The sequence below is a fragment of the Acanthochromis polyacanthus genome, chromosome 13, assembly GCF_021347895.1.
Source record: "Acanthochromis polyacanthus isolate Apoly-LR-REF ecotype Palm Island chromosome 13, KAUST_Apoly_ChrSc, whole genome shotgun sequence".
NCBI classification, from domain to species: domain Eukaryota; kingdom Metazoa; phylum Chordata; class Actinopteri; family Pomacentridae; genus Acanthochromis; species Acanthochromis polyacanthus.
In genome coordinates, this window is record NC_067125.1 from 19,318,159 (window position 1) to 19,343,249 (window position 25,091).

General features: G+C 44.8%; 1 protein-coding gene across 1 annotated transcript in view; it reads left to right on the forward strand.

Annotated features, from left to right (window-relative positions):
- The window catches only part of LOC127536899 (uncharacterized), a 246,878-nt gene that overhangs the window by 158,443 nt on the left and 63,344 nt on the right, over window positions 1-25,091 (forward strand). The window lies entirely within an intron of this gene.

A 25,091-nucleotide genomic window follows, 5' to 3' on the forward strand; every position in this document is an offset into this window, starting at 1 on the left:
TGTTCCTTGGGTCAATGGTGATGTGTGTGGTAATTTTTGTGAGCATTGGAGTATTCCTAACCTGTCAGAAAGGGCTTTGTTTTGCATGGCGATATTTGGTTGCTACGGCAACAGCGTTGCATGAAATGTCACACCCTTCACAGTGTGTGATTGTCAAGAGGTGAAGACTCGACTGACCAATTTCCAGCATGATATCACCACGTTTGGGGCCATTGTACCTGAAAATATAAGGCCTTAAACTTACTATTACCAACAGGTGGCGCTATGACTTTTTCAAAATTTATGAGTGTGGATGTGTTCAGACTGGACCTGGTATCCAGCATGTGAAGTCTGCGGCAGATAGGATGTTGTTCAGCTGAGATATGAATTGTTAAATTTTCATGGCGAAACATCGAAATTGGTTTGGCCGCCACAGACACGCCCTTTGATGACAAGTCACCATTTTCACTGGGATGCATCATCAATGTGTTCAGCCTGTTGTCACCGCATTTGAAGTGAATATGATCAACCGGGTAACAATAGGGCATGAAAGTGTAAAAGATGTCTATTTCCTGAAACCACAAGGTGGCGCTATGACTGTCAATGAATATCCCTATGTGGATGACATCAGGACAGGACTGTCATCATACATGTAAAGTTTCAGGCAGATTGGAGCATGTTGAGAAGAATTAGACACCACTTCCTGTTTCATGGCGAAGGATCAGTTGTTTGAGGCTCCGCCATGGCCACACCTTTTGGCTTCTGGTTGAGTTTTTGATAACTTTTCATCAGAAAGGTCTGGTGCATGTACTGGCCAAATTTCAGTTCTCTCAGACTTATCCACTAGGAGCTATAAATTTTGACAGATGTACAGCAAATTCAAGATGGCCGACTTCCTGTTGGGTTTAGGGTGTGGCTGTGACTGACTTTTTGGTGTGTCCTGATGTGGTGCATATGCCCACCAAATATTGTAGCTGTAAATAAAACATTGTGGAAGTTGGCCTAATGACCACTTTTTCAATTTTGCAGGTGGCGCTATAGAGCCATTTTTCCACACATATGCGCAACTCCCATAAAATATCAAATTTTTCGCCAGTCCTGATGTGCACGCCAAATTTCACGCGTTTTGGTTCATGATAAGGCCGCCAAAAAGGCAATTCATTTCCCGAGGAGCGATTAAGTTTGAAAAATTTACAGCAAATTGAAGATGGCCGACTTCCTGTTGGGTTTAGGGCGTGGCTGTAATTGACTTTTTGGTGTGTCCGGATGTTCTGCATATGCCCACCAAATATTGTAGCTGTACATGAAACATTGTGGCAGTTGGCCTAATGACTACTTTTTCAACTTTGCAGGTGGCGCTATAGAGCCATTTTGCCACGCACATGCGCAACTCCCATAAAATATCAAATTTTTCGCCAGTCCTGATGTGCATGCCAAATTTCACGCGTTTTGGAGTATGATAAGGCTGCCAAAAAGCCAATTTACTTTACGGGAGAAAAAAAAAATAAAATAAAAAATTAAAGCTGCAAGCAGCGATGGACGGGTCCTCGCATCCACGCTGGTCGGTGAATCCACGCACGTCCACCAGGTGGCGCTGTGACAGAGTGTATGTCGGCCTCTGAATCGCATCTGGACCAGAGTCCAATCATACATGTAAAATTTCAGCCAGACTGTAGCATGTTCAGAGCAGTTATAGAGCATTTCCTGTCTATCCACCAGGTGGCGCTGTAACTCAGAGTGTATTTCACACAGTGGATGTGATGAGGGTTGGACTCTGATCACTCATGAAAAGTTTCAGGCTGATTTGATGATGTAGAGGCCAGTTATACAGCATTTACTGTCCCTCCAACAGGTGGCGCCGCGATTGAGAGTGTCTGTTGGCCTGTAGATGTGATCAGGATTGGATTGTGATCACACATGGAAAGTTTGAGGCAGATTGGAGCATGCAGAGGAGAGTTATACAGCAGTTGATGTTTCATGGCGAAGCATCAAAACGCTGATGGTCGCCATGGCCACGCCATTTGGCTTCTGGTTAAACTTTTGATAACGTTTCATCACCAAGTCCTGCTGTGTGGACTGACAAAATTTCAGGTCTCCTGGAATTATCCCCGAGGAGGTATTAACTCTCAAAAATGAGAAAAATCATCAAAAATCTCACAATTAATCCAAGATGGCCGACTTCCTGTTGGGTTTAGGACATGGCTCCAAGAGGCTTTTTTGTGCGTCCTGATGTGCTCTATAAGCCTCCCAAACTTCATGGATGTAGGTGAAATGTGCTGGGGGGGCTGTTTGTTAAAAATACTGTAGGGGGCGCTATAGCATGTGCAGTGCCGAGATGCATACGGTGTCGTTCCTTGGGTCGATGGTGATGTGTGTGGTAATTTTAGTGAGCATTGGAGTATTTCTAACCTGTCAAATAGCACTTTGTTTTGCATGGCGATATTTGGTTGCTACGGCAACAGCGTTGCATGAAATGTCACACCCTTGACAATGTGGGATTGTCAAGAGGTGAAGACTCAACTGACCAATTTCCAGCATGATATCACCACGTTTGGGGCCATTGTACCTGAAAATATAAGGCCTTAAACTTACTATTACCAACAGGTGGCGCTATGACTTTTTCAGAATTTATGAGTGTGGATGTGTTCAGACTGGACCTGGTGTCCATCATGTGAAGTTTGGGGCAGATAGGATCTTGTTCAGCTGAGATATGAATCGTTAAATTTTCATGGCGAAACATCGAAATTGGTTTGGCCGCCACAGACACGCCCTTTGATGACAAGTCACCATTTTCACTGGGATGTATCATCAATGTGTTCAGGCTGTTGTCACTGCATTTGAAGTGAATATGATCAACCGGGTAACAATAGGGCATGAAAGTGTAAAAGATGTCTATTTCCTGAAACCACAAGGTGGCGCTATGACTGTCAATGAATATCCCTATGTGGATGACATCAGGACAGGACTGTCATCATACATGTAAAGTTTCAGGCAGATTGGAGCATGTTGAGAAGAATTAGACACCACTTCCTGTTTCATGGCGAAGGATCAGTTGTTTGAGGCTCCGCCATGGCCACACCTTTTGGCTTCTGGTTGAGTTTTTGATAACTTTTCATCAGAAAGGTCTGGTGCATGTACTGGCCAAATTTCAGTTCACTCAGACTTATCCACTAGGAGCTATAAATTTTGACAAATGTACAGCAAATTCAAGATGGCCGACTTCCTGTTGGGTTTAGGGTGTGGCTGTGACTGACTTTTTGGTGTGTCCTGATGTGGTGCATATGCCCACCAAATATTGTAGCTGTAAATAAAACATTGTGGAAGTTGGCCTAATGACCACTTTTTCAATTTTGCAGGTGGCGCTATAGAGCCATTTTTCCACACATATGCGCAACTCCCATAAAATATCAAATTTTTCACCAGTCCGGATGTGCACGCCAAATTTCACGCGTTTTGGTTCATGATAAGGCCCCCAAAAAGGCAACTCATTTACCGGGAGAAATTAATTTTGACAAATTTACAGCAAATTCAAGATGGCCGACTTCCTGTTGGGTTTAGGGCGTGGCTGTCATTGACTTTTTGGTGTGTCCTGATGTGGTGCATATGCCCACCAAATATTGTAGCTGTAAATGAAACATTGTGGAAGTTAGCCTAATGACCACTTTTCAATTTTGCAGGTGGCGCTATAGAGCCATTTTGCCACACACATGCGCAACTCCCATAAAATATCAAATTTTTCGCCAGTCCTGATGTGCATGCCAAATCTCACGCGTTTTGGAGTATGATAAGGCCGCCAAAAATCCAATTTACTTTACGGGAGAAAAAAAAAAAAATAATAAAAAATAATAATAAACCCTAGGGTTTCAATAGGGTCCTTGGCACCGCTGGTGCCTTGGACAGTCGGTGCCCTGGCACCACCTGTCCTTCGCACCCTCGGTGCTCGGACCCTAATAATAATAATAATAATTAAAGCTGCAAGCAGCATTGAACGGTTCCTCGCATCCTTGCTGGTCGGCCACCCCAAGCATGTCCATCAGGCAATGCTGCGACTGAGAGCGTATTTAGGCCCATGGATGTAACGAGGGCTGGATTCTGAGCACTCAGGTCAAATTTCAGGCAGATTGGAACATGTACAGGCTGTTTATGCAACACTTTCTGTCCATCCACCAGGTGGCGCTATCTCTGTTACTGCATATTGGTCTATGAAACTCATCAGGACTGGACTCTGATCAAACATGTAAAGTTTGAGGCAGATTGCAGCATGTACAGGGGATTTACACAAGATGTCCTGCTTCATGGCGTAACATTAATGTTCAGTTGGCCGCCATGGCCACGCCCTTTGAGTTTTATGAACAATTTTCGCAAATATTCAACCTGAAGGCGTGTCGTACATATTTCCCAAATTCAGGTGTTTTGGAGTTATTGCCTGTGTGAAATGATTTGTTGAAAATGATCAAAAACACCAAAAATCTGACATTTAATTCAAAATAGAGGACTTCCTGTTGTGTTTAGAGAATGACTCCAAGAGACTTTTTTGTTTGCACTGAGGTGCTACATATGCATGCCAAATTTCATAGTCATAGGTGAAACTCCCCGTGGAGGCTATTTTTTTAAAATGCTGAAGGGGGCGCTATGGCACATGCTGTGAATGTATTTTGGCCAATAAATGTGATCAGGACAGGACTGTGTTTAATCATGTGAGGTCTGAGGTAGATTGGAGCATGCAGAGGATAGTTAGGTAGCACTTGATGTTTCATGGCGAACCATCAAAATTCTGGAGGTCGCCATGTCCACACCCTTTGACTCTGGAAGAATCTTTTAATAACTTTTGATCATAACATCGTGTTGTATACCCTGGTAAAATTTGAGGTCTCTCGGAGTTAACCCCGAGGAGGAGTTCGCTCTCAAAAATTAAAAAAATAGAGAAAATTTATCCACATAATTCAAAATGGCGGACTTCCTATTGAGTTTAGGGGATGGGTCCAAGAGGCTTTTTTGTGTGTCCTGGTGTGCTCTACAGGCGTCCCAAATTTTGTGGATGTAGGTGAAACGTGCTGCGGGGGCTGTTTGTTAAACATACTGTAGGGGGCGCTATAGCACATGCCCTGTAGAGATGCATACAGTGTTATTCCTTGAGACGTCTGTGATGTGTGTGTAAATTTTGGTGAACTGTTGAACATTCTAAGCCTGTCAAAAAGTACTTTGTTTGTCACAAAAACAATGCGTTGCCACGGCAACAGCATTTCATCAAATATCAAAATCTTCACACTGTGGTATTGTCTGGGGGTGTAGAATCAGCTGACCAATTTTCAGAATGATATGAAAAAGTTTGCAGCAATGGTGTGTGCAAATGTAATTTCTAATCTTCTTGTTACCAATAGGTGGCGCTATGACTTTTTCTAAAATTTTCACCGTGGATGTCCTCACACTGGGCCTGGTGTCCAGCACATGAAGTTTGGGGCAGATATGATAAGGATTTGCTGAGATATAAGCATTTTAGAAGTCATGGCGAGACATCGCAATTCGCCGTGCCGCCACAGACACGCCTTTTGATGACACATCACCATTTTAACTGTGAATCATCATCAACATGTTTCGGTTTATATCACCACATTTGAGGTGAATCTGAATAAGAGACAAAGAATAATACATCAAAGTGTAAAAAATGACATTTTCTTTTGCCAGCAGGTGGCGCTCTGACTGTGAATGGATTTCATCATATGGATGTGATCAGGGCAGGAATCTGATCATACAGCTAAAGTTTCAGGCAGATTGGAGCATGTTCAGGGCATTTACACAGCACTTGAAATTTCATGGCGAAGGATCAAAGTTCCACAGACCGCCACGGACACGCCCTTTGACTTTGGAAAAAGATTTTAATAACTTTTGCTCATTAAGGCCTCCTGTATGTACCGGTCGAATTTGAGGCGAATTGGAGTTTCCCCCTGGGAGGAGTTCGCTCTGGAAAAAAATGAAAAATGGGCAAAATCTGACATTCAACGCAAAATAGCTCACTTCCTGTTGGGTTTGGAATATGGCTGTCACTGACTTTTTTGTTCAGTCTGATGTGCTGCATATGTGTACCAAATTTGGTAGCTGTAGGTGAAACATGATGGGCGTGGGAAAGTGTAGGGGGCGCTATGGAGCCATTTTGCCACACACCTCCACAATCCCTTTAAAATATGAAATTTTTCACCAGTCCTGATGTGTGTACAAATTTTCATGAGTTTTTGAGCCTGTTTAGGGCCTCAAAAATGCAATTGTTCTGAGAGACAAATAATAATAATAATTAAAGCTGCGAGCAGCGTTGAACGGGTCCTCGCATCCTTGCTGGTCGGCGACCCAAAGCATTTCCACCAGGCAATGCTGCGACAGTATATTGAGGCCCATGGATGTGTCGAGGGATGGAGTCTGAGCACACAGGTCAAATTTCAAGCAGATTGGAGCATGTACAGGCTATTTATGCAGCACTTTCTGTCCATCCACCAGGTGGCGCTATCTGTGTGACTGTATGTTGGTCGATGAAACTCACCAGGACTGGACTCGGATCAAACATGTAAAGTTTGAGGCAGATTGCAGCATGTACAGGGGATTTACACAAGATGTCCTGCTTCATGGTGTAACATTAAAGTTCAGTTGGCCGCCTTGGCCACGCCCTTTGAAATTTGTGAACAATTTTCGCAAATATGCAACCTGAAGGCGTGTTTTACATATTGTCCCAAATTCAGGTGTTTTGGAGTTATTGTCTGTGAGAAATGAATTGTTGAAAATGATCAAAAAGACCAAAAATCTGACATTTGATTCAAAATAGCGGACTTCCTGTTGGGTTTTGAGAATGACTCCAAGAGACTTTTTTGTTTGCACTGACATGCTGCATTTGCATGCCTAATTTCATAGTCATAGGTGAAAGTCTCTGTGGAGGCTATTTTTTTAAAATGCTGTAGGGGGCGCTATGGCACATGCTGTGAATGTATTTTGGCCAATAAATGTGATCAGGACAGGACTGTCTTTAATCATGGGAGGTCTGAGGTAGATTGGAGCATGCAGAGGATAGTTTGGTAGCACTTGATGTTTCATGGCGAACCATCAAAATTCTGGAGGTCGCCATGTCCACACCCTTTGACTCTGGAAGAATCTTTTAATAACTTTTGATCATAACATCGTGTTGTATACCCTGGTAAAATTTCAGGTCTCCAGGAGTTAAGCCCAAGGAGGAGTTCGCTCTCAAAAATTCAAGAAATAGAGAAAATTTATCCACGTAATTCAAAATGGCGGACTTCCTGTTGAGTTTAGGGGATGGCTCCAAGAGGCTTTTTTGTGCATCGTGATGTGCTCTATATGCCTCCCAAATTTTGTGGATGAAGGTGAAACGTGATGCCGGGGCTGTTTATTAAACATACTGCAGGGGGTGCTATAGCACATGCCCTGTAAAAATGCATACAGTGTTATTCCTTGAGGGGACAGTGATGTGTGTGTAAATTTTAGTGAGCTGTTGAGCATTCTAAGCCTGTCAAAAAGTACTTTGTTTGTCACAAAAACAACGCGTTGGCACGGCAACAGCATTTCATCAAATATCAAAATCTTCACACTGTGGTATTGTCTGGGGGTGAAGAATCAGCTGACCAATTTTCAGAATGATATGAAAAAGCTTGGAGCAATGGTGTGTGCAAATGTAATTTCTAAACTTCTTGTTACCAATAGGTGGCGCTATGACTTTTTCCAAAATTTTCACCGTGGATGACCTCACACTGGGAATGGTGTCCAGCACATGAAGTTTGGGGCAGATACGATTAGGATTTGCTGAGATATAAACATTTTAGTCGTCATGGCGAGACATCTAAATTCGCCGCGCCGCCACAGACACACCTTTTTATGACACGTCACCATTTTCACTGTGAATCATCATCAACATGTTAAGGTTTATTTCACCACATTTGAGGTGAATCTGAGCAAGAGACAAAGAATAATAAATCAAAATGTAAAAAATGACATAGCCTGTTGACAGCAGGTGGCGCTCTGACTGTGAATGGATTTCATCATATGGATGTGATCAGGGCAGGACTCTGATGATACATGTAAAGTTTCAGGCAGATTGAAATATGTTCAGGGCATTTACACCGCACTTGAAATTTCATGGCGAAGGATCAAAATTCCAGAGGCTGCCACGGACACGCCCTTTGACTTTGGAAAAAGATTTTAATAACTTTTGCTCATTAAGGCCTGCTGTATGTACTGGTCGAATTTGAAGTGAATTGGAGTTTCCCCCTCGGACGAGTTCGCTCTAGAAAAAAACAAAAAATGTTCAAAATCTGGAATTCAACGCAAAATAGCTCACTTCCTGTTGGGTTTAGAAAATCGCCACCACTGACTTTTTTGTTCAGTCTGATGTGCTTCATATGTGTACCAAATTTGGTAGCTGCAGGTGAAACATGCTGGGCGTGGGAAAGTGTAGGGGGCGCTATGGAGCCATTTTGCCACACACCTCCACAATCCCTTTAAAATATGAAATTTTTCACCAGTCCTGATGTGTGTGCAAATTTTCATGACTTTTTGAGCATGTTTAGGCCCTCAAAAATGCAATTGTTCTGAGAGACAAATAATAATAATAATAAACCGTAGGGTTTCAATAGGGTCCTACGGCACCGTTGGTGCCTTGGACAGCCGGTGCCCTTGCACCGCCTGTCCTCGGCACCTCGGTGCTCGGACCCTAATTAAAGCTGCGAGCAGCGTTGAACGGGTCCTCGCATACTTGCTGGTCGGCGACCCCAAGCATTTCCACCAGGCAATGCTACGACTGAGAGTGTATTTAGGCCCATGAATGTCACAAAGGCTGGATTCTGAGCACACAGGTCAAATTTCAGGCAGATTTGAGCATGTATAGGTTATTTATGCAGCACTTTGTGTCCATCCACCAGGTGGCGCTATCTCTGTGACTGTATGTTGGTCTATGAAACTCATCAGGACTGGACTCTGATCAAACATGTAAAGTTTGAGGCGGATTGCAGCGTGTACAGGGGATTTACACAAGACGTCCTGCTTCATGTCATAACATTAAAGTTCAGTTGGCCGCCATGGCCACGCCCTTTGAGTTTTGTGAACAAGTTTCACAAATATGCAACCTGAAGGCGTGTAATATATATTGTATCAATTTCATGTGTTTTGGAGCTATTGCCTGTGAGAAATCAATTGTTGAAAATGATCAAAAACACCAAAAATCTGACATTTAATTCAAAATGGCCAACTTCCTGTTGGGTTTAGAGAATGACTCCAAGAGACATTTTTGTTTGCACTGACGTGCTACATATGCATGCCAAATTTCATCGTCATCGGTGAAAGTCTGTGTGGAGGCTATTTTTAAATTCTTTTAGGGGGCGCTATGGTAGATGCTGTGAATGTATTTTGGCCAATAAATGTGATCAGGACAGGACTGTGTTTAATCATGTGAGGTCTGAGGTAGATTGGAGCATGCAGAGGATAGTTAGGTAGCACTTGATGTTTCATGGCGAACCATCAAAATTCTGGAGGTCGCCATGTCCACACCCTTTGACTCTGCAAGAATCTTTTAATAACTTTTGATCATAACATCGTGTTGTATACCCTGGCAAAATTTCAGCTCTCTAGACCTTAACCCCGAGGAGGAGTTCGCTCTCAAAAATGAAAAAAATACAGAAATTTTATCCACTTAATTCAAAATGGCGGACTTCCTGTTGAGTTTAGGGGATGGCTCCAAGAGGCTTTTTTGTGTGTCCTGGTGTGCTCTATAGGCCTCCCAAATTTTGTGGATGTAGGTGAAACATGCTGCGGGGGCAAGTATTAAACATACTGCAGGGGGCGCGACAGCACATGCCCTGCAGAGATGCATACAGTGTTATTCCTTGAGACGACTGTGATGTGTGTGTAAATTTTGGTGAGCTGTTGAACATTCTAAGCCTGTCAAAAAGTACTTTGTTTGTCACAAAAACAACGCGTTGCCACGGCAACAGCATTTCATCAAATATCAAAATCTTCACACTGTGGTATTGTCTGGGGGTGAAGAATTAGCTGACCAATTTTCAGAATGATATGACAAAGTTTGGAGCAATGGTGTGTGCAAATGTAATTTCTAAACTGCTTGTTACCAAGAGGTGGCGCTATGACTTTGTCTAAATTTTTCAGTGTAGATGTCCTCAAACTGGTTCTGGTGTCCAGCACATGAAGTTTGGGGCAGATAGGATCCTTTGCAGCTGAGATATGAACACTTCAATTTTCATGGCGAAACATCAAACTTTGCCGTCCCGCCACAGACACGCCTTTTCATCACACGTCACCATTTTTTCTGTGCTTCATCATCAATGTGTTCAGGCTTATGTCACAACATCTGAGGTGAATCTGAGCTACAGACTAAGAATAGTACATGAAAGTCTAAAAAATGTCAAATTCTTGATACCACAAGGTGGCGCTGTGACTGTGAATGAATCTTGCTGTATGGATGTCATCGAGGCAGGTCTGTGATCATACATGTAAAGTTTCATTCAGATCGGAGCATGTTCAGGAGAGTTAGACAGCATTTCCTATTTCATGGCGAAGGATCAAATTTCGACAGGCCGCCACGACCACACCCTTTAACTATGGAGGAAGATTTTGATAACTTTTTCTCAGGAAGGTCTGCTGTATGTACTGGCAAAATTTCAGATCGCTCAGACTTTTCCCCGAGGAGGAGTTCATCATAGATTTTGTACAGTTAACGCATGATGGCGCACTTCCTGTTGGGTGTAGAGCATGGCTGTGATTGACTTTTTTGTGTTTCCTGATGTGCTGCATATGCCTCCCAAATTTTTTAGCTCTCGGCCAAATTCCCTCCGAGTTGGCCTAATACCAATTTTTAAAATTTTGTAGGGGGCGCTATGGAGCCATTTTGCCACACACCTCCACTTGTCCTAAAAAATATGAAATTTTTCGCCAGTTCTGATGTGTGTGCAACTTTTCATGACTTTTCGAGCATGTTCAGGCCATGAAAAATGCAGTTCTTTTGGCAGGATAATAATAATAATAATAATAAAAAACCCTAAGGTTCCAATAGGGTCCTTCGGCACCGTTGGTGCCTTGGACAGCCGGTGCCCTTGCACCGCCTGTCCTCGGCACCTCGGTGCTCGGACCCTAATAATAATAAACCCTAGGGTTTCAATAGGGTCCTTGGCACCGCTGGTGCCTTGGACAGTCGGTGCCCTGGCACCGCCTGTCCTTCGCACCCTCGGTGCTCGGACCCTAATAATAATAAACCCTAGGGTTTCAATAGGGTCCTTGGCACCGCTGGTGCCTTGGACAGTCGGTGCCCTTGCACCGCCTGTCCTTCGCACCCTCGGTGCTCGGACCCTAATAATAATAAACCCTAGGGTTTCAATAGGGTCCTTGGCACCGCTGGTGCCTTGGACAGTCGGTGCCCTTGCACCGCCTGTCCTTCGCACCCTCGGTGCTCGGACCCTAAAAATAAACCCTAGGGTTTCAATAGGGTCCTCGGCACCCTCGGTGCTCGGACCCTAATTAACAAATAAATAATATAGCAAAGAACTGAGTAACAAAATTACTAATAATTAATAATTATTACTAATTACTAAAATTACTAATACTAATCAATAAAATAATACAATTATATAATAAAATAATACAATTATTATTAGTATTATTATAATATTATTATTATTGCTATTATTATTATTAATATATTGTTATTATTATTATTATTATTATATTAATGTTGCTATTATATTATTATTATTATTATTATTATTATTATTATATTATTGATGTTACGAAAACAATTAAACAATTTATGTTTTTATTTGTCTTTTTTCTATATTTATTATTTTATTATTCTGTTATTTTTAAACCATTAACACATGACTTAAGTCACAACCTCACAACCTTACTCAGCCATCCTGGCTCGCCTTTTCCTCCCCCCTTCCCTGTCAGCCGCCAGATGCAACCATCGTTTAATCCATGTCTCGATGTCATGTTGGGAGGCTTTCGATGACAGTGGGTTTTTTCTAACAGCAGCTGATGTGGACAACAGCTTTGAAAAGAAATAAAAATTACAGTACAAGGACAAATGCAATGCGGCAAAACTATATGACTCAGCAGAAATTTGAATGCATTGATAATTAGAATATTTACCAATTATAACAGCCTTCAATTGCAGGGAAGCCATTGATGTTTTGCCATTAACGCCTCTCCAATTGACTGCCAGGCTGTTTACGATGGTTTGCTTCATGATGCCCCAAACAGTGTCTTTGGCATCACAGCCCCCAACAAGGCTCAGGTGGTTTACCTGTAAGAATCAAATCATGCTTTTAAGTGTCTGATGACAAATACTCGAATGTTCTGAGAGTGTACTGTGACATGTATTAATTATTAGCAATAATATGGGTCAATGTGGCAAGAGGGATGACAAAATGGAGAATTTGTTACTACGATTAATGTAGATGTGTGTACATTTTGTGCCATATTATATGTTTTGTCTCTGTAGTCTCATCTTTCCTGTTCCTTTGAAATTTTCCCTCCTAGTGTTTCTGTTCACTTGTCCTTCCCGCAGTGTGGTCCCAAGCTGTGTCTGATGTCTGAACCTGCCTGGATTGTTTCCACCTGTGCCCCATTACCCAGTGTATACTGTATCTAGTCTGTAGCTAGCTGTAGCTCAATTGCGGGTCTGCAGCCCACAGTGGAACCAGCCTGCACAGTTCAGTCAGTTGAGTCTGGGTCTCTCCATCGTAGCATGTTTATGCATATGTGTGCATTTTTATTTGTTTATTTGATAGGGACAGAACAACAAACATTGTTACATTAACCGATGTCGTGTTCATAGGTCAATAGCTTTTCCCGCATTAGTGCTGGAAAAACAAAAGATTGTATTTAATACAAAGCATTCAAAAAACTTCACACAGATCGAATTTTATCCCTAATTATTTAGAGGCATTAAATGGATTTGAAGGTACACTAGAATGACATCATAAGGTACCACCTTAGAACTAGTACTAGTTTTCACTCTTGAACTTTTGATACAGTTCAAAACTGCACATTTGACAGGGTTCATATTCAACCTCATGTTCTGAATATGCAACAAAACAAGAAGGTGAATTCAAACTTTACACAAAACATACCAGGATGTTGTGGTAGTAGATTTTAGCATAATATCACATCAGATCAAATCAAACAGATCAACAAATCAAACCATTGCATATGTATGCGGACAAAGACACAGCAGGTGCCAGGTACGCTAAATGGGACAGCATGAGTGAATTTAAACTGAATTACTCACTGCAATAGCAAAAAGCTTCATAGTACCACGCTAAAAAGAATTTCACAGAAAAAAAACTATTTCACCTTTCATGCCGCCTTTGGAGTTTTAAAAAAACCGCCGTTGTCTGTTCTGGCCCGACAACGGCACTCTGCTTGTGTACCGTCACACTCAGAAAACTTTGTGGGCCAAAAGTAATATCGCGTTAATGGGCCATATACCATATAAAAGTTATCGGCCCAGTATGCCTATTGTAGACGATTATTAGCATGAGGCATCCTCATCTGGACTGAGTCTGGCCCATACACAGATAATCTGTCCGGCTGTCAGCCGATACTGGCGGAAGAGAGCCGGAATCGGCCCAGAGGCGACTGCTATCTGTCCTAAGCTTAAGCCCGCTGTCCCGGCCCACCACAAACCGCTTCATGTTTCTAATCATTTTTCCCCGCTCAGCGACACACCCGCTGAGAAACCAACTCTGATCATTGGCAGCTCCATAGTCAGAAACGTGAAGCTCGTGACACCAGCGACCATAGTTAAATGCCTCCCAGTGGCCAGAGCGGGCGACATAGAAGCAAATTTGAAACTGCTGGCTAAAGATAATTGTAAATATAGTAAGATTATTATACACGTCGGCGGTAATGACACCCGGTTACGCCAATCGGAGGTCACCAAAATTAGGGCAGTGTAGCGATATTGCCTTATTAAACGTTAATTTAATAAGTATGCACTCGTTGATTGTAGTTTTATTAATCGGGGCACCACCTGACGTTTAATTTAGTCAGGAAATTATTAATTAACCTTAATAAAAATATTAATAATTGATTGAAAATTTTGATTAGTTAGTCAGTCTAATATCTGAATGTCGAGAATCCTCGAAAAACATTGACCCCAGTCAACACATATAAACGCAAAAGAGACTGTAATTTTGGTCTAAATGAAAGATATTTATTAACCAATATAATGATAAACACAGGGATTAATATAGTGACAAATATGGAATGAATAAATGCTGTGGGTGTATGTGTGTGTGTGTGTGTGTGTGTGTGTGTGCGTGGTCTAGGTGCGTGTGTGTGTGTAGGTTATTTATGTTTGCATTTCTAATCTGAGATTATGGCACTGAGTAATCAGACCGCAGAAGAAAAAATATCGAGGAGTTTAATAATTTGGAATATGAACGACGGTAAGTGATTAAACGGAGTGATTAATATTAAATCAAGCTATTATTTTTGACATCAACCATTAGCTTAGATCACACGTCAGCTGGTCTTACTTTGCGTTGGAGAAGAGGGATCACCCGAAGCTCAGAGACTGGGACGTGGTTGCTGTGGCACGGCGCTCGTTGGTTCCGAGAGTAGGCTCGGCAACTGCGCTGTTTGGCTGCTATGGCAACGCTTCGTCGTCCTGCCTGCTTCGAACCTCGAGTGTCCTAGGGGGTCTGGCTTGACCCGGTTCGTCTGGTGGTCAGCTGACGGTGGCGAGGGCTGGAACAGCCTGCGTTCTTCTGGGTTGACTTTGTCAAAAATAATTATTTTGAAGGCTAAAGGTTCACGTTCTATTTCTGCCAGTCAGTGTAGCTGAGGTCACATAGACTGGAACTCTTCAGCGGGAAGGATAAAAACGACGGAACAAAATCGAATTGGTTCCTATCAAAAATAAATCGCAGATAAAACAAAATTGTAGATCTGGTTGTTGGAGATGAGCAAAATATCTATTCTGAACAAAAAGAAAAATTGAATAAGAAGTTGTGGTTAACAGAGGGCCAGCCTCTATAACCGCGATGAGTACAGTTTGGAGAGGAAGAAAAAGAAGGGCGCGCCTAAAGAAATAAAGGAAGTTTCGCTTAACGTAGTTCTTGTAGTGAGTTAGAAGAGGTAAGAGCGTAAGAGCGTAAAAGAGCGTAAAAAGCGGTAAGAGGTGTAAAAGCGTAAAGAGCGGTAAGAGAGAGAGCAACCTAAAATGGCTGGTTTTAAGGATTTTCTCTGAGAAGGGGCGTGGAAGTGTCGGCTGAGGCGCGCCTCCCACTTTGGCTCAGAGAGGAGAGACGAAACCGGATCAAATAAAAATTAAAAATATTAAAACGCGCAAAAAGAACGATCTGTTTACTCCTCCATGATCCTTACAATATATTTTAAACAATCAAAGATAAAATAAAACTGATTATACAAGCTAATCTAAGAATATGTGAGTTCTAGTTTCTATTTTATATGTTCGTGTGCATTCTAATGGTTATTATATGTATCACAGGGAAGACATGGTAACATACATTCATACAAGGCAGAATAAAACAGTTTTCACTTCTTTGAAACCTGAATAAAGCAAAGTTTTATAGTTAATACAGTGAAAACCTCGATAATGTCATGGCATTCCGACGTCAAAAGGGGGCAATGTTGAGCTGTGGAAGCAAAATTAATCTGAAAAGACAATGAACCATGATTTCTCTAACTTTTGATTTAAACCAGCTAGAAAAACGGGAGTTGGTTCAAAATGCATGTTGACATCTCACTATATCTTTTGTAAACACAGAATAACAAAAATACATTTCTGAATATGAGTTTAAGAAGTTCTGTGACTGGACAAAGGAGAAAGTCTCTGCCAGCCTTTCAGAGGTGAGAGCAGGTCATTAGAATATTTATGACCCTGCTTATCTGATGGCAGACAGGGATAGTAGTCAGAAGAGGCTTTAGTTCATCAAAGCACTTTTCAGAGTTGCAAACAGTTCAGTTCCTTAAGAAGGTGTGAAAGTTCTGTCGGTGTGGACCACAAACATTTGAATGGTAATTAAATTTAAAGGTGTTAACAGTTCTCTGCAAAAAGGTTCTGTATGTGAGGTTAGAAATACACTAAAGCATATATGTCCCAATTTAATACAGCAATAGTGATAGTCTGCAAAAAGGAGTCTCTTAAGAGAGTCAGAGGTCGTCATAAACATGAATCTAGGGTGTCCTGGTGGATGGTACTGGATCGCATCTGAGATGATACAGGGCTCTGTCTGGCCATAAAAAAGCACTTTGGGCTCTTAGTCTGTTTGTTTAAGCTTTCTGAGAGGAGAGAGTTTGTGGTTATCTGAGGAGGGGATCTCCTGTGGAATGTTTTGATCACTTAAACCTGGAGGTCTCACTACAGTAGCATCGGTGTGTACTTTCGCCAAAACCATGTCGGACTCCATAGTTTTCTCTGGACCCTTGCCTGATCTGGCCAGCGATGACATGTTTAGCCGCATGTCGTCGTTTCGCCGCTGGTTGTCTATGTGGTGTCCATCAAACGACGTGGGCCTTATTGATAATTGGAGCTCTTTTTGGGGAAAACCTGGTCTGATTAGGAGAGACGGCATCCATCCCACTTTGGCTGGTGCAGCTCTCATTTCTAGGAATATGGCTGATTTTATTAGTACTCCTAAAGCATGACAACCCAGAGTTAAGACCAGGATGCAGAGTTGTAGTCTTACACACCTCTCTGCAGTTTCCTCACAGCTGTCACCCTCCAGTAATTCAGTTAGCTTTATTGAGACTGTGTCTGACCCCCGACCACCAAAATTCAATAAATTAAACAAATCAAAAATATACAAAAGTAATAGTATTAGTTTTATTATTTGTATACTATATTATTATTTCACTATTTTAGTATTTATTTTACTATCTATTTACCATTTATTTTACTATTTATTTACTATTTTACTATTCTTTATCTTTTAGTAGCTATTTTATTCTTCAATTTTTAGTTTTTACGTGTTATTTTTAACACGCCTATTTTAGATTCCAGTGTTTCCTCAGTGGGGAGCCGTCTGCATCTGGGGCTTTGGCAGGGCCAGGGCCAAGTGGCCCTGGAGCTAGGTGGCCTGTTGGCCCTGATGGGGCCTGCTGCTGCCCCGGGTGCAGGCGACTCTCATTGATGGTGTTTCCTCTTTCTGGTGCTTCTGCTCTCAGCCAATACACACTATTATTTCTTTTACAGTAGTGTGCGTGTGCGTGTGTGTCTGACTGTCTGTGTGTGTATGTCTGTGTGTTCTTAGGAAGTATGCTGTGGGGCAGGGTTTGGGAGGGATGTGGGCCATTGTCTTTTTATTGTTTTTTATTGTTTGTTTTTAAATTGTTAAGCACTTTGTGCTACTTTTGTATGAAAAGTGCTATACAAATAAACTCTGATTGATTGATTGATAGTAACCATAAAAATTTAATAAAAATTAATACCACTATTTCAACAGAGCAAAGAAACAGGACAATTAAATGTGGTCTGTTAAATATTAGATCTCTCTCATCTAAATCTCTGCAAGTAAATGAGTTGATAACTGATCACCAGATTGATTTGTTCTGTTTGACTGAAACCTGGTTGCAGCAGGAAGGATTTGTTAGCCTAAATGATCAACTCCCCCTAGTCATATTAACTGTCATATTCCTCGAATCACAGGCCGAGGAGGAGTAGCAGCAATCTACCATTCTCGTTTAAAATGGAACCAGAGACCTAAACCTGATTACAGCTCATTTAAAAATCTCACTCTTAGTCTCTCTCATCTAAATTTGAAAGCTCAGAAACCAGTTTTATTTGTTGTTATATATTGTCCTCCTGCTCCTTATTCTGAGTTTTTATCTCAATTCTCAGACTTTTTATCTGAATTAGTGCTCAGTTCAAAGTTATTATTGCGGGTGACTTTAACATACATGTTGACATACAGCGACAGCCTTACAACAGCTTTTAATTCATTATTAGACTCAATTGGGTTTTCTCAACATGTAAATAAACCAACTCATAGTTTTAATCACACTCTTGACCTTGTCCTGACTTATGGCATAGAAATTGAAGAGTTAACAGTATTTCCCCAGAACCCTCTTCTTTCTGACCATTTTATGATAACATTTCAATTTTAAAGTAAAGGATTGTATAGCAGCTGAGAAAAATATCATTACAGTAGATGTTTATCTGACAATTCAGTAACTAAATTTAAAGGGGAACTTCGTTTTTTTTCAACCTGGGGTCCGTTTCCATATGTAATTTCATACTTGTGAGTGATGGAGAAATTAATTTTCGACATAGCTCCAGTATTTAGCCAGGCAGGCAGCTTAGCAGCTCAGCTAGCAGCTTGGCTAGCGAAAAGTATGGGGCAGCTGGCCCCCCCACGTCAAAGTCCGCCCTAACGTGCTTTTTGCCCCACACTGACCGGCTCAGATAGTCTCAATGAGTGTCCCACAACATACTAGAGATGAGAAGTGAACGAAACCTCCACATTACCTGGCGATCGCTCTTTGTTGTGGTCTGTATCCAAATCTCAGGACACTGGAACGCAAATGTCATTCCGAAAATCGCGCGAGAGCTTGCGAATCGCGCGAGAGTTCGCGCCAAAACCGCGATTCGCGAGCTATCGCACAGAAGTGGATTATTATGTTATTAATGCTTCAGCCTCACTGCGTACAACTCTTGATAGTGTTGCACCTGTAAAAAGAAAGTTGTATCTCAGAGAAGACTTGCTCCTTGGTACATGTGACAGGTTCGCTGTCCGCGGGTCCACTCAATACGCACACACGCCCAAGTTGTCGGGGAATATTGTTTATTGCTCCACTACTCAGTGTTCATCACAGTCCGGTACGCAGCCTCCGCTGTCTCTCAGTTCACCGCAGTCTCCGCTGTCTCTCAGCAGCTCCTCTCATCGAACGACCCCTTCTTCTCTGTCCGCCCGACTTTTATCCTCCGCTCCAGGCTGCTACTGCAGAGATAATCAGGTCAGCCGATTACCACCACCTGTGCCAATTACCTTGACGCTGCTTCCACACACTCCTCCACACCTCTCTCCCCTGCAGCTGAGCTCTCCCACGCCCGTCGCCACACATCCCCACCGCCCGACTTAGGCCGGGGAGCCATCCGGCCTAACCAACTCCCCCCCTGGCTCCAAGGAGCAGGAGAGGAAGTCAGCCACGGCCATCTGCGCCCCCGGCCTATGAATCACTGTGAACTTAAAAGGCTGTAGAGCCAGATACCACCGTGTGATTCGGGCATTGGTATCCTTCATGCGATGGAGCCATTGGAGAGGGGCGTGGTCCGAACAGAGGGTGAATGGGCGTCCCAGGAGGTAGTAGTGCAGGGCCCCGACCGCCCACCTGATTGCCAGGCACTCCTTCTCCACTGTGCTGTAGCGAGCCTCCCTCTCAGACAACTTGCGGCTGATGTAAACTACAGGGCGGTCGACGCCCCGCACCTGCTGGGACAAAACGGCCCCCAGCCCTCTGTCCGACGCATCAGTCTGCAGGTAAAAAGGGAGAGAGAAGTTAGGTGTGTAGAGGAGTGGCTCCCCACAGAGGGCCTGTTTTATCCTCTCAAACGCCCGCTGGCACTGCTCCGTCCACTGGACCGGATCTGAGGCACGCTTTTCGAGTCAGGTCGGTCAAGGGGCTGGCCAGGTCCGAGAATTTAGGTATGAACCGCTGATAGTAGCCCGCCAGCCCCAGGAACCGCCGTACCTCTTTTTTGGACTTGGGCTGCGGACAGGCTGCGATTGCTGCTGTCTTATCCACCTGTGGGCGCACCTGCCCGCCGCCCAAGTGGTGACCCAGATACCGTACCTCCCTCCGTCCAACCGCGCACTTCTTCGGGTTGGCCGTCAGCCCCGCCTGTCTCAAGGACTCCAGCACCGCGGCCACCTGCCGCACATGCGCCGCCCAGCTGTTACTATGGATGATAACATCATCCAGGTAGGCGGCCGCATATGCTGCGTGCGGCCGCAGCACCTTGTCCATGAGACGCTGGAACGTGGCTGGGGCTCCGAACAACCCGAACGGAAGCGTCACGAATTGGTACAAACCGTACGGAGTGGAGAAGGCCGTTTTTTCCTTGGACTCCGGTGACAGGGGAATCTGCCAGTAGCCCTTGGTCAAATCCAGTGTGGTGAAGAAACGCGCAGTGCCCAGCCGATCCAGGAGCTCGTCGACCCTGGGCATGGGATAGGCATCAAATCGTGACACGTCATTCACCCTGCGGTAGTCCACACAGAACCGTATAGACCCATCCTTCTTGACGACAAGAACAATGGGGCTACACCAGGCACTGTTTGACTCTTCTATCACTCCCATCTCTAGCATTGCTTTCAATTCCTTCTGAACTAATTTTCTCTTATGTTCAGGCAGTCTGTAAGGTCGTGAAAAAACCCTCACGCCTCGGGGGGTCTCGATGTGGTGCTGTATGAGGTCTGTACGCCCTGGCAGGGGGGAAAACACGTCAGCAAACCGCTCCTGCAACATGGCAATGTCGGCTTTTTGGGACTGCGAGAGGTGGTTTTCAACGGGGAGTGAGGTGGAATTGCCCGGCTTTGGAACCTCAGGCCCTAACTCGTCTCTCTCTTCAACTACAGTCACCAAAGAAGCCGACTCCGCCTCTCTCCATGCTTTTAGGAGGTTGAGGTGGTAAATCTGTGTTGCTTCTCCCCTGTCAGAGCGTGCCACCTCATAATCCACCTCCCCTACTCGTCGTGTGACCACGAAGGGCCCTTGCCACTTGGCGAGTAATTTCGAGCTAGAAGATGGGAGTAATACAAGTACTTTGTCTCCCGGTGAAAATTGTCTGAGCTTTGCCCCTCTGTTGTACAGGCGTTGTTGTCGTTCCTGGGCCTTGAGCAAATTCTCACGTGAAAGCTGTCCCAGTGATTGGAGTTTTGCTCTAAGGTCCAGGACGTACTGTATTTCATTCTTACTTGGGCTTGGACCTTCCTCCCAGTTTTCTTTAACCAGGTCCAAAACCCCACGTGGCTTCCTGCCAAACAACAGTTCAAAGGGAGAAAATCCCGTGGAGGCCTGGGGCACCTCCCGCACTGCAAACAACAGAGGGTCCAGCCATTTATCCCAATTGCTGCTCTCCTCGTGAATGAACTTACGAATCATGTTCTTCAAGGTCTTATTCAGACGCTCCACCAGACCATCGGTCTGTGGGTGGTACACACTTGTCCGAATAGACTTGATGCCCAATAATTCGTAAAGTTCCCGAAGTGTTCGTGACATAAACGAGGTGCCCTGGTCAGTCAGAATCTCTTTGGGGATTCCAACTCGGGAGATGACCTGAAACAGTGCTTGTGCAACACTCTTTGCAGAGATGGTGCGCAACGGCACTGCTTCGGGATATCGTGTTGCGTAATCCACTAGGACTAACACAAACCGATATCCTCGTGCGCTCCGGTGAAATGGCCCGATGAGGTCCATGCCAATTCTTTCAAATGGAACCTCTATCAGTGGTAATGGGTGCAAAGGCGCCCGCGGGATGGCCGGTTGGTTAACCAACTGGCATTCAGGACAAGACGCACACCACCGGCGTACGTCTTCCCGAATGCCAGGCCAATAGAATCGGGCCATGACCGGTCGAGTGTTTTTTCATACCCCATGTGACCAGCCATTGGGTTGAAATGTGCCGCCTGGAAAACAGTTTCCCGGCGGCCCCTTGGCACCAACAATTGGGTGACTATACTCTGCGTCTGAGTGTCACGAGTCACTCTGTATAATCTGTCTCTGATCAATGAAAAGTGTGGATATGCAGGTGCTGTGCCCGGGTGCACAACTGACCATCAATCTTTATCACTTGGTCGAAAGCTGAGCGCAGAGTATCATCTCGAGACTGTTCCAGAGGAAAATCTTCCATGGGGTGTAGGACAGGAACCCGCGGAGCCTCCTGACGAGGTCCCGGGATCCCCCTCCCCGTCTGCAGTGTCGGACAACCTCGCGTCACCACTGAGCACAGCACACATATCACACGTCCCTACCTCTCGTGAACGCACTCCCCACATTCCCCACTGCCCATGGAACCCAGGCCAATCCGTGCCCAAAATAAGGGGGTGCGTAAGGCGGGAGCTAACCGCGGCCTTTATCATATGCTTTTTTCCCTGAATCTAACTCCACTGGCACAATAGGATATTTGTGAACATCCCCATGTACACACCTTATCCTCACCCAGATGCCTCCACCAATGCCCCGGGTCGAACCAGGTTTTGGTGATCAGGGACTGTCACAGCCCGAATCCACCATAGCCCGGTGTACACCCCCCTGGATCCTTACCGGAACGCTGTATGTCCCACCTGGACCGGGAGAGGGTGCTGGCGTGCCGGCAACCCGAACCACCTGGCCGACCTCCATGCGGGGCATTCTCGGCGGGTGTGGCCAGGCCGCCCGCACCTCCAGCACTCCTGTCCTGACGTTTGAGGAGCCCTCTGTGGGTTGGAAGCAGCGTCTGTAGCAGCCGGAGCCTGGTGGGGAGAGGAAGCAAAGGAAGGTTAGTACGGGGCGCCGGAACGGAGGCGTCGGTGTACGTGGCGCCGTGTCGGCGGGGCCAGGGTTTTCCTGCGTGGCGCTGGTGTCGGTCGCGTCACTGGAGGTGCCCGTCCTTGGCCCCCGACTGGACCGCCAGATGATCCTCGGCCAGCATCACTGCTGCCCCAGATCCGCCGGGCGATGACACCTCACCCAGTTGCTCGTCTCCCCTGGCAGCCCCTTGATGAACTGCTCCACCACATCTTCTCCACAGCCGACTCTCCCCGCAGTCTCCCCCGGCAGCAGCCACCTGGTTGCCGCGTCCTTCACCTGCTGGGCAAATACAAACGGGCGGTTGCTCGTCCCCAGCCGAGCGCCCGGAAACGGCGCCTGGTCCTCAGGCGAGAGGCCCGTCCTGTCCAGCACCGCCTTCCTGACATCAGCGAAGTTCCTCCGGGCTGCCGCTGGCAGGCTGATTGCCGTCTGGGCCTCCCCCGTCAGTAGGGGAAGCAGCCGCACCGCACTCCACCTGCGGCCATCCACACGCCGCCGCCGTGGCCTGAAACATGTCCAAAACGACTGCGGGTCATCCGCCGCCGTCTCTTCTGTAAGACAGCCTGGAGATGGAGGAGGAGGAGGAGGACGGGAGGCAGACATTCCTCCCGCCCGGGACAACAGCTGCTCGAGGACGCGGGCCTGCCTCTCCACCCGCTGGCGGAAAGCGTCAAAGTGAAGCCTATGCAGAGCCGCTTGCTTCGCACACATCGCCGCCAGGTCCTGCAGCATCTGGGCCAATGCAGCCGCTGGCTGCACCGGCTCCGCCGGAGGCGTAGGCATCACAGCGTATCGAGTGCCGGTTGGGCGCCAATGTGGCAGGTTCGCTGTCCGTGGGTCCACTCAATACGCACACACGCCCAGGTTGTCGGGGAATATTGTTTATTGCTCCACTACTCAGTGTTCATCACAGTCCGGTACGCAGCCTCCGCTGCCTCTCAGCTCACCGCCGTTCGGTACACAGCCTCCGCTGTCTCTCAGTTCACCGCAGTCTCCGCTGTCTCTCAGCAGCTCCTCTCATCGAACGACCCCTTCTTCTCTGTCCGCCCGACTTTTATCCTCCGCTCCAGGCTGCTACTGCAGAGATAATCAGGTCAGCCGATTACCACCACCTGTGCCAATTACCCTGACGCTGCTTCCACACACTCCTCCACACCTCTCTCCCCTGCAGCTGAGCTCTCCCACGCCCGTCGCCACAGTACAATTCCCAGCTGCGGACTTTAGAGCAGGCATCCCGAAAGCTGGAAAGAAAGTGTTATTCCACTAATTCAGAGGAAATGTATGTGGCTTGGAAAAATAGTCCAGTAATCTATAAAAAAAAGCTCTTCGTAATGCTAGGACAACATACTATTCATCTTTAATAGAGGAGAACAAGAACAACCCTAGGTTTCTCTTTAGCACTGTAGCCAGGCTGACAAAGAGTCAGAGCTCTGTTGAACCTTGCATTCCTTTACCTCTAATAGTTGTGATTAGAGATAAAATTAATCTGGCCCTTCCTACAAATGTCACAGATGCTTTTGAATTGGCTGTTAGACTTGATTAATCTTTATAATTCTTCACTCCTATATGTCTCTCTGAACTAATTTCAACAGTTTCTACATCCAAACCATCAACATGTCTTTTAGATCCTATCCCAACTAGGCTCTTCAAGGAGATTTTACCTTTAATTAATTCTTCAATGTTAGATCTGATTAATCTCTCTCTAGTAACAGGCTATGTACCACAGGCTTTTTAGGTTGCTGTCATCAAACCTTTGCTTAAAAAGCCCACTTTAGATCCAGATGTGTTAGCTAACTATAGACCAATATCCAACCTACCATTTCTCTCTAAAATTCTGGAAAGATCAGTTGCAAATCAATTATGTGAACACTTACAAAGGAATAATTTGTTTGAAGTGTTTCAGTCAGGCTTTAGAGTGCATCATAGCACAGAAACAGCTCTGGTGAAAGTTACTAATGATCTTCTCATAGCATCAGATAATGGACTAGTCTCTATATTTGTTTTGTTAGATCTTAGTGCAGTGTTTGACACAAACGACCACAAAATTTTATTACAGCGTCTAGAACATTCAATTGGCATTAAAGGGACAGCACTGGACTGGTTTAAATCCTACTTATCAGATAGGTTCAAGTTTGTGCATGTCAACAATAACTCTTCTGAGCATACTAAAGTTAATCATGGAGTTCCTCAGGGTTCTGTCTTAGGACCGATACTTTTCACATTATACATGCTTCCTTTAGGCAATATTATTAGGAAGCACTGTATTAACTTCCATTGTTATGCAGATGACACACAATTGTATTTATCTATGAAGCCAGATGAAACTGATCAGCTAGCTAGACTGCAAGATTGTCTCAAGGACATTAAAACCTGGATGACTTTTAACTTCCTACTGCTAAATTCAGACAAAACTGAAGTCATTGTATTTGGCCCCAAACATCTTAGAAACTCGCTTTCAAAGCAAATAGTTATTCTGGATGACATCACATTGGCCTCCAGTACTACTGTGAGGAATCTTGGAGTTATTTTTGACCAGGACATGTCCTTTACCTCACACATAAAGCAAGTCTGTA